This window comes from Akebia trifoliata, chromosome 15 (assembly GCF_017979445.1).
Source record: "Akebia trifoliata isolate Shusen 1 chromosome 15, ASM1797944v1, whole genome shotgun sequence".
Taxonomy (NCBI): Eukaryota; Viridiplantae; Streptophyta; class Magnoliopsida; order Ranunculales; family Lardizabalaceae; genus Akebia; species Akebia trifoliata.
The window spans coordinates 6,210,567-6,227,679 of record NC_141389.1 but is presented as its reverse complement, the minus strand read 5'-3'; the positions used below and the strand labels follow the sequence as shown (position 1 = coordinate 6,227,679).

At 33.5% G+C, this 17,113-nt stretch overlaps 1 long non-coding RNA gene across 1 annotated transcript; it reads left to right on the top strand.

The window, feature by feature from the left end:
- Positions 1-6,389: 6,389 nt before the first annotated feature.
- Positions 6,390-9,024, top strand: LOC147384111 (uncharacterized). Its single transcript, XR_015173150.1, has 4 exons — positions 6,390-6,918; positions 7,126-7,150; positions 8,248-8,368; positions 8,542-9,024. It is a non-coding gene; the product is annotated as an uncharacterized LOC147384111 (long non-coding RNA).
- Positions 9,025-17,113: the final 8,089 nt, after the last annotated feature.

Here is a 17,113-nt window from a genome sequence, read left to right as displayed (position 1 = left end):
GACATCGAATCAGATTTGAGTCAGCTTGCGTTTGAGATCCTTAGTACATGTGTCAGGTTACAGAATTCGGAAGGTGTTAGGCATCGGTTATGTCCGACTTGAGAGTCAATCACTACTACGATCCATCGACTAGATTTAGTCAACCTAAGTGGACTAAGGTCAATATGCTATCTTAGGGGGAATGATTTTGATCATCAACATCTCATCATTTTATTTTAGTTCCCAAATTTGAAATTTAACTAATTCCAGATTTCTATTGAGTTGACTCAATAGAAACTAATTCATGAAAAATGATTTTTGTTCCATATCACGATACCAACACAATGGCTTAACTTGATGGAAATAATGACATCATTTCTCAAAATCAGACATGCCACTTTGCACAAAATAATGGGTTAACTCGCAAATTAACAAAATCAATTTCATGTGCACCACATTTCCCTCAAAACAGTGAGTCAACTCGATGTAATTTTTTTTAAATAATTCTTTTTTTTTTTTTTTTTTGCAATGAAACATCGCAACCAAAAAAAAAAGTTGAGTTGGCACATTATATTTTTGAATAATTTGAGTTTTTATGTAACATTACACCAAAAAAAATAATAATTATAATAATTATAAAAAATTAGTCGACTGAAAACATTTTAGTGAATGAAATCGATTTCATATTTGTGCCACGTTACCCCCAAAACAGTGAGTGAGCACGGTATGTAGTCACAACCTTTTTCTTGTCACTACATGCTAGTACATCTAAACTATGTGTAGAGACCATACACAATCGAGTCCAAGGGGAGGGAAGAGTTGAAAGAGTCTAAAGGATGTGGAAGGTTGTGATGATGACGCGGGTAATAGAGGAGTTGAAAGAGAAAATCAGGAAGAGTGGTTCAGCTGAAGATAGATGGGGGACTCTGGATTTTTCAAAAATTGGTTTTGGTGTCAACGTGTCAAAATAAATTATGGAGTGGGGATCATGTGTATATGTGAGTCATGGGAAATATATTTTTTATTTTTATTTTCTTTTGGATCGATTTGACTTTTTTTTAATTGATTTTTGGATTGGTTTGGATTGTACGATAATTTGTAAAATTTGAGGGAATTCTTAGAAAATATTGATTTTGAATTTTGGGTGTGCCTACAGTTGTTCCTATGGTTTTTCAACATTTTGAATCTGATTTCGAAGTCATTTTCATAAATAAAAAAAATAAAAAAAATAGATGTTCAAAGCCGAGTAAAAAATTGTTTATGATATTTTCATAGGTTTGTCGAATTTTGGAGGTTTTTTGTAAATTTCATCTATTTCAACGATTTTGGTCTTATTTCGAGAGCAAAGGTAATGTTTTTGGATCGTTTTGAAATATTTTGGCTTCGTTTTGGGAGTGGAAAAAGAATTTTAGATATTTTGAGGGATGCTTTTGTAATTTTGTCAATTTAATTGTTTTTGGATATGGGGCCTAAGTTTTTTGGATTCTAGGTCTTAGAATGTGATAGCTAGTCAAGTTTCATCGAGAACAAAGATGGTTTGATGCGTATTCTCTTCAAATTATCATTTTTGTCGAATTTTGATCATTTGCGCAAATCTCAGGATTTTTAGAGGTTGAGTGAATCATTTTCTATGGTTTGTCTAGTTTTAACCTATGTGAGAAGTTTCCAGGTCATGGGATGCGGTTCAAGGTTGTTTAGAATGTTTTGTGCTTGGACGAGGTCCTAGTGGCATGCAACCTAGGTTCTTGATCTTTATAAAAAAATGTCCGTCACATGCAATTAAAAGAAAGAAGCTTAGTGTTGCGTAAAGTATTCCAGAATACAAAAGAACAAGAGCTGCCTAGACCGTGGAATACTTATAACCTCAAAAGATACTATCAATAAAAGAAAGCCCATTTGATTGCTGCTAGCTAGCACGTTACAATAGTCAAATTGGGCCCCACCTGGGTCTAGGCCTACATGGTTCTACTCTGCATTAATTGGCTAAGTATAAAGCTGGTCGAGGCCTTACTCTGACACGAGTAATAAAGCATTAAAGACGGACCCCACCTAGGTTCGGGCCTACGTGGGTCTGCTTTGACGTAATTGGCAGGGTAAAAAGCTAGTCATGCCCCTACTCTACTATGAGTACAATAGCACTAAGATGGACCCCACTTGGGTCCAGATTTACGTGGTTCAGCTCTACCTTAATTGATAAGGTACTGAGCTGGTCGGGACCTTCCTTTGACACGAGTAACATGGCACTGAGTTTAGTTTTTTCGACAGTCAGGTCTAACATGCGCCTCTCTATGCCCCCATCACAGAATTGTAGATCATTTGCCTTGGGATACATAAGAAGAAGATTTATGATTATGCATATCATGAGGCAAATGATCTACGGTCTTGTGATGAGTGCATAGGGGGCGTATGTGAAGGTACTGCAAAAAATCTCGAGGGAGGATCCGCTGGGGAGATCGATTTGGGAGTCGCCACCTAATTTAGGTCTAGGAACTAAATTGACACCGAATTGGATTCAAGTCGATTTGCTTTTGAAATCCTTGGTACGTGGGTCAAGTTACAGAATTTGAAAGGTGTTAGGCATCGGTTATGTCCAACTTGAGAATCGATCTTTATTACGATCCATCGACTAGACTAAGGTCAACCTAAGTGGACTAAGGTCAATATGCTATCTTAGGGGGAATGATTTTGATCATCATCATCTAATCATTTTATTTTAGTTAAAAGACAAATTCATCCCAAATTTGAAATTTAATCAATTTCAATTTCTATCGAGTTTACTCAACAAAAACTAATTCATGAAAATTGATTTTTGCTCCATGTCATGATACCAACACAATGGGTTAACTTGATAGAAACAATGAAATCATTTTTCAAAACCAAACATGTCACTTTGCACAAAATAATGGGTTAACACTCTGTAGACACCCCATTTTTGCACTCGCCTGATTAATCAACTCGTCAACCCGATCGCAATGATTCCCAATGATGGATGTGTATTCCATTACTTTATTTTGTTACCAGATGTGTTTCAGAAATCCGGATGAGGTATCTTAAACTAACAAAACCTTAAAAACCACGCTACGCTAGGAAAATATGACTCCAGAAACATAGAAATCATCATCTTGCAGACCAAAAAGAAACTTCACGATAAAAATCATTAAAAAATTACCAAATTACCAAAATACTCATATCCTCAAAATAACCCTAGAACCTACGTTACGCTTAGGAAAACCCATTCGAACACATAAAATGACAAATCGGAACCAAATAAATCATTTCACCAATTTTAACAGAATTTGACAAAATTACGAAAATGCCCCTCATAAAGTTCACAATCATTTCACATAAAAATTTTCATAAATGACACAAACTAATATTTTCATTGAATTCCTTATAAAAAATCGATTCTAAAACATCCTAGAACGTCGAAAACTGACTTAAACGTGAAAAGTCCTCTCCGGGGGCAAAACGATAATTTCACAATTTTCATAATTAAAAAATTCGAAATTAATTAATGAAATTAATTTAAAATTTTGAACCTAAAAAATCGATCAATCGGACTCTCAGGCAAAATTGTTGAGGGTTCGTGGGATATTTCTTTAAGGACCCCTCCATTTGGGGGTCCAAAGAATTAAATATATTTTAGAGGGGGATCTCCAAAAATTAAAAGTCAATTAAGAAAGACGGAAGTCAAGGTATTAAAGTCAATCAAGTGAGACTGAAGTCAAAATTAAAGTCAATTAAGCAAGACTGAAGTCAAGATATTAAAAGTCAATCAATTAAGACTAAAGTCAAAACATTAAAAGTCAATCAAATAAGACTAAAAGTCATAACAGAATTCTAATTAAATAATAACTCTATCTAATAGAGTTCTAACTTAAAAATAATTCTACCTAAAATAATTTTAATTAAAACACAATTCTACCTAAAATAAGTCTAACTAAAATACAACTCTAATTAAACACTAACTCTATCCAAATCAACCCCTAAAAAAACATCTATAAATAGAGGTGCTCACACCCTATTTTCGTATCAAATCATAAACCCTAAGAGAAGTAGGTCTAGAAGCTCCCCAAGCCCCCCATAAACCCTAGTTTTAGAGCCCCAACTCCTTACCTAACATCCCCCCTTCAATTTTAGTCTAGAAAACGCCTAAAAACCCTCCAAAAACACCCCCAAATCCGCAACAAACTTGAAGAGTTCAGATCCAAAAGCAAGAAGATACCTCGGTCTAGGAGATCCGAAGTCAAATCCGGAGACAGAATGAAGCAAAGGAGCACGGTACAAGGAGCTCTTTTTGTCAGATCTGAGGGAACAAAGTCCTTGCTATCGGAAAGGTAAATTTTTATTTTTATTTATTTTTATCTAGGTTTTAGCAATGTAATATACTTGGAAATTTAGTAGAGACCGGCTTTGGCCGGGCGGGGTTGGTGCCTAACACCTTCCAATCCCGTAACATGATCCCCGAATTCAGTTTTTTTGGTTTTAGATTAGTTTATCCGTTTAGAGTCATTGATCGGTTCCTAGACCGTAATAACTAGGTGGCGACTCCCAAACCTCAAGGGTCAAAAGCGGATCCGCGCACCCCGCGGATCGAGGGCGCTTTCACACTCAAATTATTGAAATCAATTTCATGTGTGCCACATTTCCCCCAAAATAGTGACCTGACTCAATGTAATTTTCTTTAAATAATTCAATTTTTTGCAATGGAACATCACAAAAAAGGTGAGTTGACTCATTATATATTTTTGAATAATTTGAGTTTTTATGTAACATTACACCAAAAAGAAAAAAAATTAGTTGACTGAAAACACTTTAGTAAACGAAATCAATTTCATATTTATGCCATGTTACCCCCAAAACAGTGAGTGAGCAAGATTTTCTTGGATCGTAATAAAAATCGATAGCCTTGATCAGGCGGGTTCAATGCCGAATACCTTCCGAAACTCATAACTCGACTCCTTGCCTATTTTTCTTACCCATAGATCGATCTGGATCTATTTTGGAGTTGTTTTGGTTCCTAGACCTAATGTAGGTAGAGACTCCCTATTCCCTAAAAATCGCCCAATTATCCATTAGATACTCTTTATTATTTAGTAAAGGATGTCGAGGTGCTTTCACAATTATAGGGCCGTATTTTATCATTTGGTGATCGATGAGCGTTATATCGTGGGATGGAACTCGTTATTTTAAGTAGTTGTTCATTGTCATTTTCTATGACGAGAAAATGTCATTTTGAGTAAATGGAAATCATCATTTTATATGGCAATATGTTTCCCAATAAATAAAATTTGTCATTTTATGCGATGAATTTCATCATTTTTTGTTGTGATATGTGTTATTCCAAGTAAATGAAAATCATCATTTTAGGTGAAGATTCGTCATTTCATGTGAAAGTTCGTCATTTCATATGAAAATTCGTTATTTTCATGTTCTTAAGTGTCAAGGGTCTCTTAATTTTATTGATTTGCATGATTATTGGCGAAAAGCTTAGTTTTATCTTGAGATCTCATTCTTCTAGCTGGAAAGTTTTCTAATTGCTAATCGAATGTTAAGGGTATTTTGGTCATTTTATCAATTTATGTGAATTTTTGCGAAAGGCTTCTTTCAATCCCATGTGATTATTTCTAAGTCACAATTTCCTATCGTTGCAAGGTCCCTATGTTATCGAAATGTGTAGTGATCCTAAGCGTATATACTTGCTAAATCGAGTATAGAGTAATGGAGATCCTCAACATGCGTAATCTCTATGTTGAAAGCGCCAAAGAAAGAGATTATGAATTCAAAGATAATTGAGAGGTCAAAGATGGGGCAGAAAATGAAAGGGAAATTGGAAGATGGTCTTTCATAAGCTTTTGACTTTTCGAATGTATTTTACGCTCATCATTAGGAATCTAAAGCAATCGGACAATGGATTCTCAGATCAGGCGGATGCAAAATGTGATGTCTACAAAATCCAACGATGGAAAAAGTCTCTTTTTTAAATTATACTTTTTAGGATTAATAAAATTTTATACTCTACTTACATGTAGCACCCGATGATGTATTTTGACGCCACGTTGACATGTGGTCTATAGAGATAGTTGGTCCTTTGGTCCAATAACCCCATTTTATTTTACATTTAGTCATACATGATGTGTCCTACATGGATTAGAAGTTTTGGAATGAGCTGATTTTGGGGGAGGAGATCATCAAAATCTTTTTATTTATTGGCACCCCAATTTTGAGAGATGTTATGAGGAAACAATTTGTCTCTCTAGAATTTATTATCCAACTTCATTAAGTTGTACATATTTTATTACATATTTCTTTTGTTTACTAACGACTCCATTGTCCAAAACTGCATATGAATTAGCTTTTAGTAGAGGTAGATATGCGCGAGACATGACTATCAAAGTTAGATGCATCAATCTACTGTGGAGTATTGTATTTGTCTAAGGGAATGGTTAAGAGCTGATAAGATGCACTACAAAATTGTGGGTATTTAGCGACAAAATATTAGCCGCGGCCAAAATTCTCATCCCTAAAGTTTCTATTTTTCACTTATCCATCGCTATTCCCTACCTACTAAATCATTTCTCCGTAGAAAATTTTCCAAAACCCTTCGTGCCAAAAATTAGTTGAAGACGATCGTCTCTCTCTGCTCTCTGCATCTTCTCTCTGCTCTCTCTGTATTTTCGCCGAAGACGAACGTCTCTCTCTACTTCTTCTCCTCTAATGGCGTAAATCTCTCTGCATCTTCTCCTCTAAGGGCGAAAATTTGTTGAAAAGATATCTTCTGTGTGTGTGTGTGTGTGTGTGTGTGTGTATCTACTCATTTGATTAAATGAAACCAGTGGAATGACAATCCCTAAAGAAGTTGAGCTTCAAATCCCTAAAAAGAGCTCTCCATCTCTTCTCCCCCATCCATGGCCACCTCGCACCTTTAGATCCCGAGAGGTGATGTTTCTTCTCTGTAATTCCTCTCTTTGACTTATCTTCCTTGTTCACTCAACCTCTTTCTTTTTCTCGTATTGATTCAACAAATTTTTTTTAGGGATTTGTTCTAGTATTTGATGACTGCGTTTGTTTAAGACCCTTTTTGATTGTTTAACTGGATCTGATTTTAATTTAAGTGCTAATTTCATTCTTTTTTCTCTGTTTCAGTAAAAAAATTCGGACCAGTTACAAGGTTAGTGATCTCTTAAGTACTTGTCACTTCAATTGTTCTGTATTACTGCTGAGTGTTCCTCATTACTGTTTGATAGATCAATTAAATTGTCAAAAATGTTTCTGGGGTGCATGAATTTCTCAATTTTAGTTGAATAATATGTAGTTTGAGTTCAGTAGGATCTTATCATAAATTTCATAGTTGAAGAATAGAATGAAAGTGGGATGATTCCAATTAAGTTCTCGATATAGTGGCCATAGTTTCATAGTGCAACCTTCACCCCAAATAAGAAGAGTATACATGAAGTGGGAAATGACAACCTTAAAATAACTTGTTCCTATGATATTTAGGGACATTTACTTATTCCACAAAAAGCTCTTGTCAATTGATGGAATTTAGGGATGTCTTGATTTCATATGAAGTAGGGGGAAGGTCTATCGTATGGTTTAGGTACTCCTTCCTGCCTTAGTGCTACACTAGACTACAAGAGCACCATGGTTAAACATTGAGGCCACGTGTCTGATCCACAGATCCTACAAATATTTATTGAATCTGCTAACCCTTATTGTCACCAAATTTGTTGGGATAAGCTATCGATGATGGGTTTGATGAACTTGTGACAAATCTTATATCCCTGCTATAGTTGTCACATGCCATTATGTTACTGTAGGCCACCATGCCATCGCATATTAAACTGATCCAACACCCAAAAATTAGACCATTGGAGCATCAACTAAATTTTTTATTATTAAAGCCTATCTTCTTTTATAATTTATAAATACACCATTCCTACACCACTCAAAGCTGTTTCTTTCACTCTTCTACCCCACATATACTTTCTTTAACTCATACCACATGTTCACTACTATCCTTCTATATTAGCATCCACAGGAATACAAGTCTAAAACTATTCAAGCTCATTTATATATTTGTATGTATGTTCATATATCATAGTTAAATTAACTAAAAAAACGTTTTTTTTTTTCACATTTTTGAGTTTCTGCATTCTTACATACTTGTAAAAACATGCAAATGTAATAAATTATAAAAAAAATTGAGCATCTAATAATTCAAACACCGTCATTTTCAATTGAAATAGCAAAATACTTGTTTTACAGGTGTTCCTTTTTCAACCTCTGCTGGTGCATCCATCGATGGTGCAGCAAAACTCAGTTTTACTAGTTCCAAGCCAACTGTAGCACAGGCATCATCTTCCCTTGCTTTAGCTACAACTAGCGGGTTTGTATCCTTTCCTCATATTTCGGTTCCTGACTGGTATTGGTACTTTCTTATTTTCCTTAGGATCTAATCATTTGATCTGAAACTTTCTAGATCCCTTGATGTTGTATAAATTTTTTAAATAAATATTCACATTTTAGTTCTTGAATACAATTTTATTGTTACAAATACAGGTTTTAGCAGTATGATAAAAAAAAAAAATTCATCCTTGTTTGATTGGAAGCTCATGGTTTGTGTGCACCATCACCCTCGGGAGCATGAGAAGGGTTGGTAGGGGATGATCCTTTTGCTGTTGGAAGATAAGACCATGCAAGGGCTGCAGTGCCAAGTGTAATGGCCACACCAGTCAAACTCCAAACCTACCTCTGCCTTCTTTTCCTTCTTTGCCTATGACACCATGCCATTTCTATATACATAACAAAATGACATAAATCAGAAGGAAAAAATTATGTGCAAATACAGGGGTAGCAAGTAAGAGCTATTACAGTTTTTGTTCATATGATACTAGCCCATTCCAAAACCTCTAACCCATGTTTTGAAAAATGTTTTGCCAAAATGTTTGCCAAAATGTTTGTTGCTGAACATTTCCCATGATACTAAGCATATATGTATTTATCATCAATGAAGGGGTTTTGTCAATTGATGTTATTTTACAAGCCTTTTGTGATACCATGGGATGCAATCTCGATGATTCAGTATCGTTCAATAGTTAGCCTCACCTTAGAGATATGGTCCAATTTATGATCAGGACATGGCCTATCCAAGACGTAGACTTATTATTGAACACTCAATATACAGAGGCAGAAAAAAAGATGATCCTTCAAACCTTATTCGAAGGATTTCTGTTTCTTTTTGAAATATTTTAGTTGGAAGAGTCCAAATATGCATGTTTGCAACCCTTCTTTGAATTTTCTATCCCTTTGTAGTGAAATAAAAGAAAATGCCTTACTAGTTTGCTTAAAGTCTCTGCTGGTAATGACTGCTGCATCTGTTATTTCTGGTTTTCTTTTGCAATATTTTAGTTAGAATTAAGTTTGTAAATGTTTGGAAACCATGTTTATACCAAGTTCAACAATTTCTTGAATACTTCTTAGTTTCCTTTATGGGAATACATTAGTGTGTGCCTCTATTTGTCACTTTATGTCTCATAGTAAGACAAAGGTGCAAGGTGTTCGTCACGGCATCTTCAAAAATCCTAAATGCTAGGTGTCTCAATGTAATAGTCTACAACTATTAGTATTGCCAAAATCAATTTGGTTCGTTATTGCCAAGAAAGATTGCCCATTTCTTCCTATGATCTTGTCTTAAATGCTCCAATAGTGGGTGGAATAACGGTGTTGACGAATCTAACATGTCGAGAAAGGTTGGCTATCAACTGTGCAACAGTTAAGTTTGTTTGAATGGAATGTTGTGAGTTTAGGATTCTATTAGTCATAATGTTGGCCTAGCATTTGAAGTATCTCTATTGGTAACTAGTGGAAGTACATCAAGTACCATGGTGCCTAAATGCTGATGCTACTGATATCACTTCTCCCATTATTCTTATAAGAACAAAAGCACAACAGAATTTAGTCTTCTATATTTGGAATTGGAGATGAGAACTGAATTGTAAATGTTGATTTAATATTGGTTGGCTGGTTAATTGGTACTGATATGTGTCTAATTGATTATTTCCATCGATGAAGTTGCAAGAATTGTTGAGTTTCTTTGATCGGTGTAACAAACCTACACCCACACCTTGTATCAGAAAGATTCTAAATGGAAACATGTAAAACCATTTCTTCTGTTTTTTGATAATTACAAAATTCAGAAGAAAAAACATACACAAGGGAGGTAGAAAGATCATACAAGGAGAAAGGAAAAAAGAAAGAATGACAAGCTTAGATGTAAACCGGGTTACCATCGTTATTGTCGTCTAGGCATAGAATTAAGGTCTGCTTCCTTAATGTTTAGTTCCATTTAGACATAGAATTGATGTTGAGCCATCTTAGTATTGTAATGGGGGGGCTGCTGGAATCTTAAATAAGGAGCAAGGACACCCTATCAGAGACGATGTAGTGCCCCTTGATGGACAAAGAGTAAAGTTTCTCAGCAATACTTTTTGGTGTGCACAAAATGTAAAACTATTTTACTACTGCTTAGTGTCAAAGTCCTATTGAGACCTCTCATCTGTTCCACACTGTTCTAAAGCGTTGTGGTGTGTCATGCATCATTGAATAGCATCTCAAAGGTGATTCTGTTGTAGTCTCAAGGTGGAGCCTGTGTGGATGTATGTCACGATAGATTTCCAGCCATCTATATAAGATACACCATTGATCATTCATGGCTGCATAGGAATGTTCAAACTTCCACAAGTACAAAAGGGAAGCTGTCTCTTTTACTCTCTTTCTTTTGGAGATTGGTATGTCTGATTGACAAGCGGTAATCGTCAACCTTGGCAATACATACTATCCTTCATGATTCTGGCATATTTAAAGTACCAAACTTTACTTAAACCCATGCCAATATCTTTCCATGATTTGCACCTTTACCTGAATACTTAACCCTGAACATCCCTTCCCAAATTATTGATTCTATAACATTCCATGGGTTTGTAAGCAAGTTTGATATATCTAATGGTATACATGAAATGAATGATGATTTCATAAATTTCATAGGATTATAAGTCATAAATTTCTTAAGTATATGTTTCAGTACAATGGTCTCTAGGGAACATTTTGACATCTATTTTCTACCTAGCTTCTTGTGGGGATATAAGTAGGTACTCATCGTTTCGTAGAGTTTAGGGATTTCCTATGATGAATGAAACCATATTTTTTAGTTGTATTATCTCATCAAGTAGAAAAGAAGTAAGTCCTTTCATGAAAGTAAGGAAATCTTCAAGTATTTTTTTTAGTTTGTGGATCATTTGGTGTTAATCCAAGGACCTGCTTTACTATAACATTGAATGTGAACTGGAAAGTAAAGAAGATAGGAAAAAAAAAAAGATTAGAAACTTGAAAATTCTAACTTTATAGAGTTCATAAGTTTGTAATTATTGTATAAGATTGTAAATGGTTCATGTTAATTTATTCTAGTTTTATCTACCTGTCTTGCTTCTTCACAGAAGATGACTTTTTGTTTGCCTTTCCATGAACCCAATATTTGAATAACCATCCTCTCTATATCATTGAGATACTCAGGCTTTGATTTTGTTGTGCTGATTAGTATCAGAGCCAATGAATATACAATAGGCAACAATTGATAAATAATCCCAAGGCACTAAAACAGAGATATATAGCTTTGTTATTTCAAGAGCTGAACTGAAGGGAAGAGACTAGAGATAGAGAGGTGTATTATTTCTTATTTTTTTTAGTGTTTTGAGGTTTGAATCTTGATTTTTTTTTCTTTTCTCTTAAGATCCATAAAAGGGTTTTGTGTGTATTTGGTTCAGTTGTTTAATTTGAGGTAGAAGAATAGAGAAGCAATTGAAGTTGGGGAGTTTTTTTACTCGACCAAGTGGAACTCTATATGTTTGATGATTGTGCTCAACGCTGCATTTTATTGAGAGGATCATAGACTAAAAATTAATTTATAATGAAAGCTACCTCTCACAAATATGAATGTATGTTCCGACACATGTGTGCAAAGAGTTCATGCAACACAATCTCTGCTGAAATGGCTGAATCAGTCACTTTTTGCTAAAAGTATGTCTGTAAAATACCATACATAGGCACACTAACCAATAATACAACAATATGTTGCACATGCTTTGCAACTATATAAACTACAATCTTTTATTAACTACGACTTGCAGGAACCTTCTAACCTAGTTGCTGCTCCCACTCCCTCTCCCGCTTTTTGGAGTAGCGGGTTGTCTTCTAAGGACCATGTGAGAAGTTTTCGAGAGTTGGTCCCTTTCGGGTGGGGTTTCTTAGCATTGCTTGGCGTACAACACATTCTTGGATAAAACTTTTGGATGGGTTATTTTTGTGTCCATTTTGCTTCTATTTGTATGCTTTTAAGGTGCCCATTTGTTATATTTGATAGAATTTCAGATCTTAATATTTTGTGTTCATTGATAGCTTGAACCAATGAACAAGGCCGTAGATACTGTCGAGTTCGCTTTTTATTGATTATTGAACTTGACACTTTTATTTATTGTCAGGTTCACCAATTTTTAAATAAAAACTGGCGAACTCGACATTGGTAAAATCCACTCATTTACAATTTTCAAGTTTTTCCGACTAAAATAGATGGACAGATCAACTAAAAACTTGATATAACTTGATATAACGACATGTTTAGATGATTTCAACTTAAAAGAAACATTCTTGATCGATTTTCATCCCAAAACCAAGAAAAAAACCCTAGTTTTTTACATACATCATCAAAATATTTGAAAATAAATACTTTGAGAGTTATTAAAATTTATGTGACATCTGATGAAGGTTTTGGATTCCATGCGGAAATTGGTTGCAAAATTTTCCTTACATAGTAAGGAAAGTGTTTTTCTAAATTTTAAATTGTTAAAATTTATGACAAGCTATACATTTTTCGTTAAAAGTAAAGTTATTTGTTAAATAAATTAAGAAAAATATGTAATCAAATTTGGCTTTGGGGATTATTCTGAGGAGACCAATTGGATTAAATATGCTAGAGAATAAAAAAAAGTTCAGAATATATTTGAGTATCATTGAAAAAAAGCTGTTATTGGCACCCTAATTTTTACTTATTATACCCCAATTGAAAAAAGGAAAAAGAGTGAGTGGTAGAGAATAAGTAAAAGTTGGAGTGCTAATAGAATCTCTCTCTCTCTAGCTGTAAAATGAGATGTCCCCTGTTTTCAAAGTGATGCGATGCCTCTTGCTCCCTTTCTTTTCCAAAAGTTGTTTGCCCCACCAATCCTTCAGTTTTTTTTTCCCCTTAAATATTTGGGGTGATTTAGACACCCCTATTAATTTTTTATGAATATTTGACATACCACTAGTTTATAAAAGTGATGACATACCCTTTTGTCTTTCTGGCCCTCCCCTCTACATTTTTGCAAATATCGGAGATACCCCTATTTTGAAATAGATGACATGCAGTCATGCACTCTTTGACATTGTTCTTCTCTCCCAAACTGACACAAAATAATCTAAATACCCTCATATTAAATCACTAATCAATTTTTTTCTAAGAAATTTCATCCTAAAAATATTTATCTTCAAATTGTAAATTAATTTTAAGTTATTTAACTTCATGTTCAATACATCGTTACCTCACCCTGATTACTTGTTGAAAACAATATATTTTCTATCAAAATATCACATCATCTTCTACTCCAAAAATCTTTTCTTCTTTAGGCTTGAAGGTTAAAGTATATCAATCTCTAGGTTGAAGGTTAGGGTTAAAATTTTACCCAATCAACTTTGGAAAGAAAAATCAAATGGATTTTGATTTCAGGTTGAAAATGAGGTTAATGAGATCATTTTGCATTAATCTATTAAAGAAGAGCCAGATCAAAGGGACACGTAGGCATTTTGGTGAATATTTGAGGTACCCTATTTTTTTTTACTGATGACACTTGAATTGGTTCCTCTTACATAGATTAACGAGAAATGATCTAAGTACCATTTTCTTCAACTTCTAACAAAAACCCTTGAATTATCTCCCTAATGTCAATTCTCTTCTTACAAGAAAATATTGGCTCCACCCCTGATGAGTGTTATAATGTTTATAATGTTGAGATTATAATTTGCAGAAAACCCTTGTAATGTTTGAAGAGTGTTTGAAGCTTAATGTGGGTGAGATAAATGATTGAAGAAATTGTGATGTAATAGGTAAAAGTAAGGATGGCAATAGCAACTCTCTTAATTTTATTAGAATTTCAGTATTTATAATCTACATTAAATATGATTTTAGGATTAAACATCTTTTAATCTTCATTCCCTATTTCATAAAAAATATTTTTAATTATTTTTATACAAATATGTATGTATAAATAATTGTGAATTGAGGTTTTATTTTGTCCAAAATTAATTGACTGGAGATAAAGATTTGAAATCATGGCATGAGTTCATCAAAACGTATAGTTGTTTGTTAAAAAAAGTGAGGAAAATATGTTACCAAATTTGCACAATCGATAGTACAATACATCAATTAATTCGACAAATTGCTAATTAATTCAGAGAATTAGTCTGGCCTGACCCTATACAAATTACCAGTTTTGGTCCCACTGAACCGTTCTTTATCCAATGTGGAGGCGAGGTATGCTCATTAAACCTTTCATGACCCGTTTAGTAAAAATCAATTCATGGGGCTTTTGGAATATTAAAGACGGTACTATTAAATAAAATAAAAAAGTGTCTAAAATTTCTACTTTTTAAAAGCATTTGAAGAATTTTGTGATGGTGGCAGTTAAGAGTCCAAAATTTTCCGTTTTTTAATTATTTTTAAATATAGTTGAAAAAAAATATATTGATAGAAGCCAACTTATGATGTTTGAATCTGTAAGTGATGAAGCTATGAAGTACTACGATAAGGAGTTCATTTTTTCTTTAAACAATGAAGCATTCACATTCATGATGTTTTTGGATGGTTGCTTTGTTTTAGATTTCATTTATCATATCCTATTTGGTAGCAGTAACCACGAGTTGTTAGCATGGAAATGACATACATTTTATATTTAGAGGTTTGTTCTTGCTTGAGAACTAGCTTCCATACCCAGTTTTGAAGGTGCTGATGGACTTCAAAAAAGGTCCAAAAGATCAAAGTGAAAATATGATTTATAGTTATGTTGACTAAGAAATGGAAAACAACTTTAGGAAAATGAACAAATTAAGATAATGAGCAAGCTAAAAATAAAAGAAGTTGTTTGTTGGAATTTTTTATGGGTATAAGATTTTGGTGAAAATCCACATAGATTTCACCTTCTTGGATCTCAAAGCTCTTTTTAAAGGTTATATGCTTACTTGGAAGCATCTTTTTGTTGGTTTATCATTTAAAATGTGTCAATGAATTGGACATTACCATGGAAAGAATAGGGACCTTATGCATGAGTTGTGTTCTCTTAGGAGATATTTTTTTTTTTACCTTAAAGAGTTATGTGTAGATCTAAATCGAACCCCACCTTTGACATATAGACATTTTAAAGAAAATATAGTAATGCGTATGCACATAATGTATAAATGTAATGGACTTAGAAAGAGAAGATTACCTCTAAGGAAGAATTACTCCGTAGCTCTTAAGTCATTAGAAAAGAAACTAAGAAAAACTATATTCTATGAATTTAAATTTGTAAGGAAAGTAAAGAACAACTAATCTAAGAATTTAAAGTTTGTAAAGAAATTAAAGAGCAACTAATCTAGAAATTTAAAATTTACAAGGAAAATAAAGAACAAATATTATAATGCGCTTGAGAGCTTATTGAGGGATTATAGGAGGTGATTACCTCTACGAGATTTTACTCTTTACGCCCAAACCTTACTAAAATAGATTAAGATCTACATTGCTACAAACAAAGAAAGCATAAAAATAAACTTACTTAAATGTAAAATAAACTCACGAATTTTTTATTTACTGTCGAGTTCACCACTTTTTATTACTGTCGAACTCGACACTTATAAAGTTCATAATTTTCATTGTCAAACTCACTACAATTTACTGTCGAGTTCACCATTTTTTATTAACTATCGAACTTGACACTTTTTATTTATTATCGAGTTCACCAAGTTTTAAAATTGGTGAACTCGACACTGATAAAACCTACCCAATTTCAATTTTCTAGTTTTTTCGACTAAAATAGATGGATAAATCAACTAAAAACTTGAGATAACGACTTGTTTAAATGATTTCAACTTAAAAGAAACATTCTTGATTGATTTTCATTCAAAAACTACAAAAAAGTGAAAAAACCCAAGTTTTTTACATACATTATCAAAATATTTGAAAACAAATCCTTAAAAATGAATTTTTCTTCTTTCTTAATTCATTTCAGATGGAATAAAGTCTTTGAAACTCAATTGATATGTCAATACTCCAATTTTTGGATGAAAATGATAAATTTAGATGGTTAGGGCATTCAATTAGGAGAAATGTGGGAGATGAGGTCCAGGGACCCTTTAAAAAGAAAAAATTTACTAAATGTCCTTCCAAGCTATTGCCAAAAACTTATGGACTATTTAGAAAGAAACCCTTCTACAAGGGTCATTTAAGTAATTTTTCCTTATTTCAACCTTTAAATATCATGGTAAGCTAGAATTTTTGGGAAAGTAGGAAATGCTAGGATTATTTTATAGAAGGGCTAAAGTGAAGTTGAAAACAATGAATTGAATAAAATATTGAATAGCATAAAAAAAAGAATAATGATTTTCTAACAAGAAAGTCTGCACTCAGATGATGTGGCAAGGACATGAAACCATAGATGTTTTTCACCGGGATACACAAATGCACATCCCCATAAAAGATGTGCAGTTGTTTATCCCGAGAAAAAAGATCTATGGTTATGTGTCTTTGCCACGTCAGGCAAGTATTAACTGAGTGAAGATTTTCTAGTTAGAAAATCATGACTAAAAAAAATGATCATAGAGGTTAAAGTGCTTTAAATCATTAGCTTTTGGGAGAAAAATCAAAGATAATGTTGTATCTATAGGTTGATGATGAGGGCTTTTATGTCATTTAATGTTGTTCTATAAGAGAAGACCATGGTCAAGGGGCATGTCTTCTATTTTATACCACATGAGGTTTCTAAAAAAATTCTCCAAAATGTGGATGGATATCGTT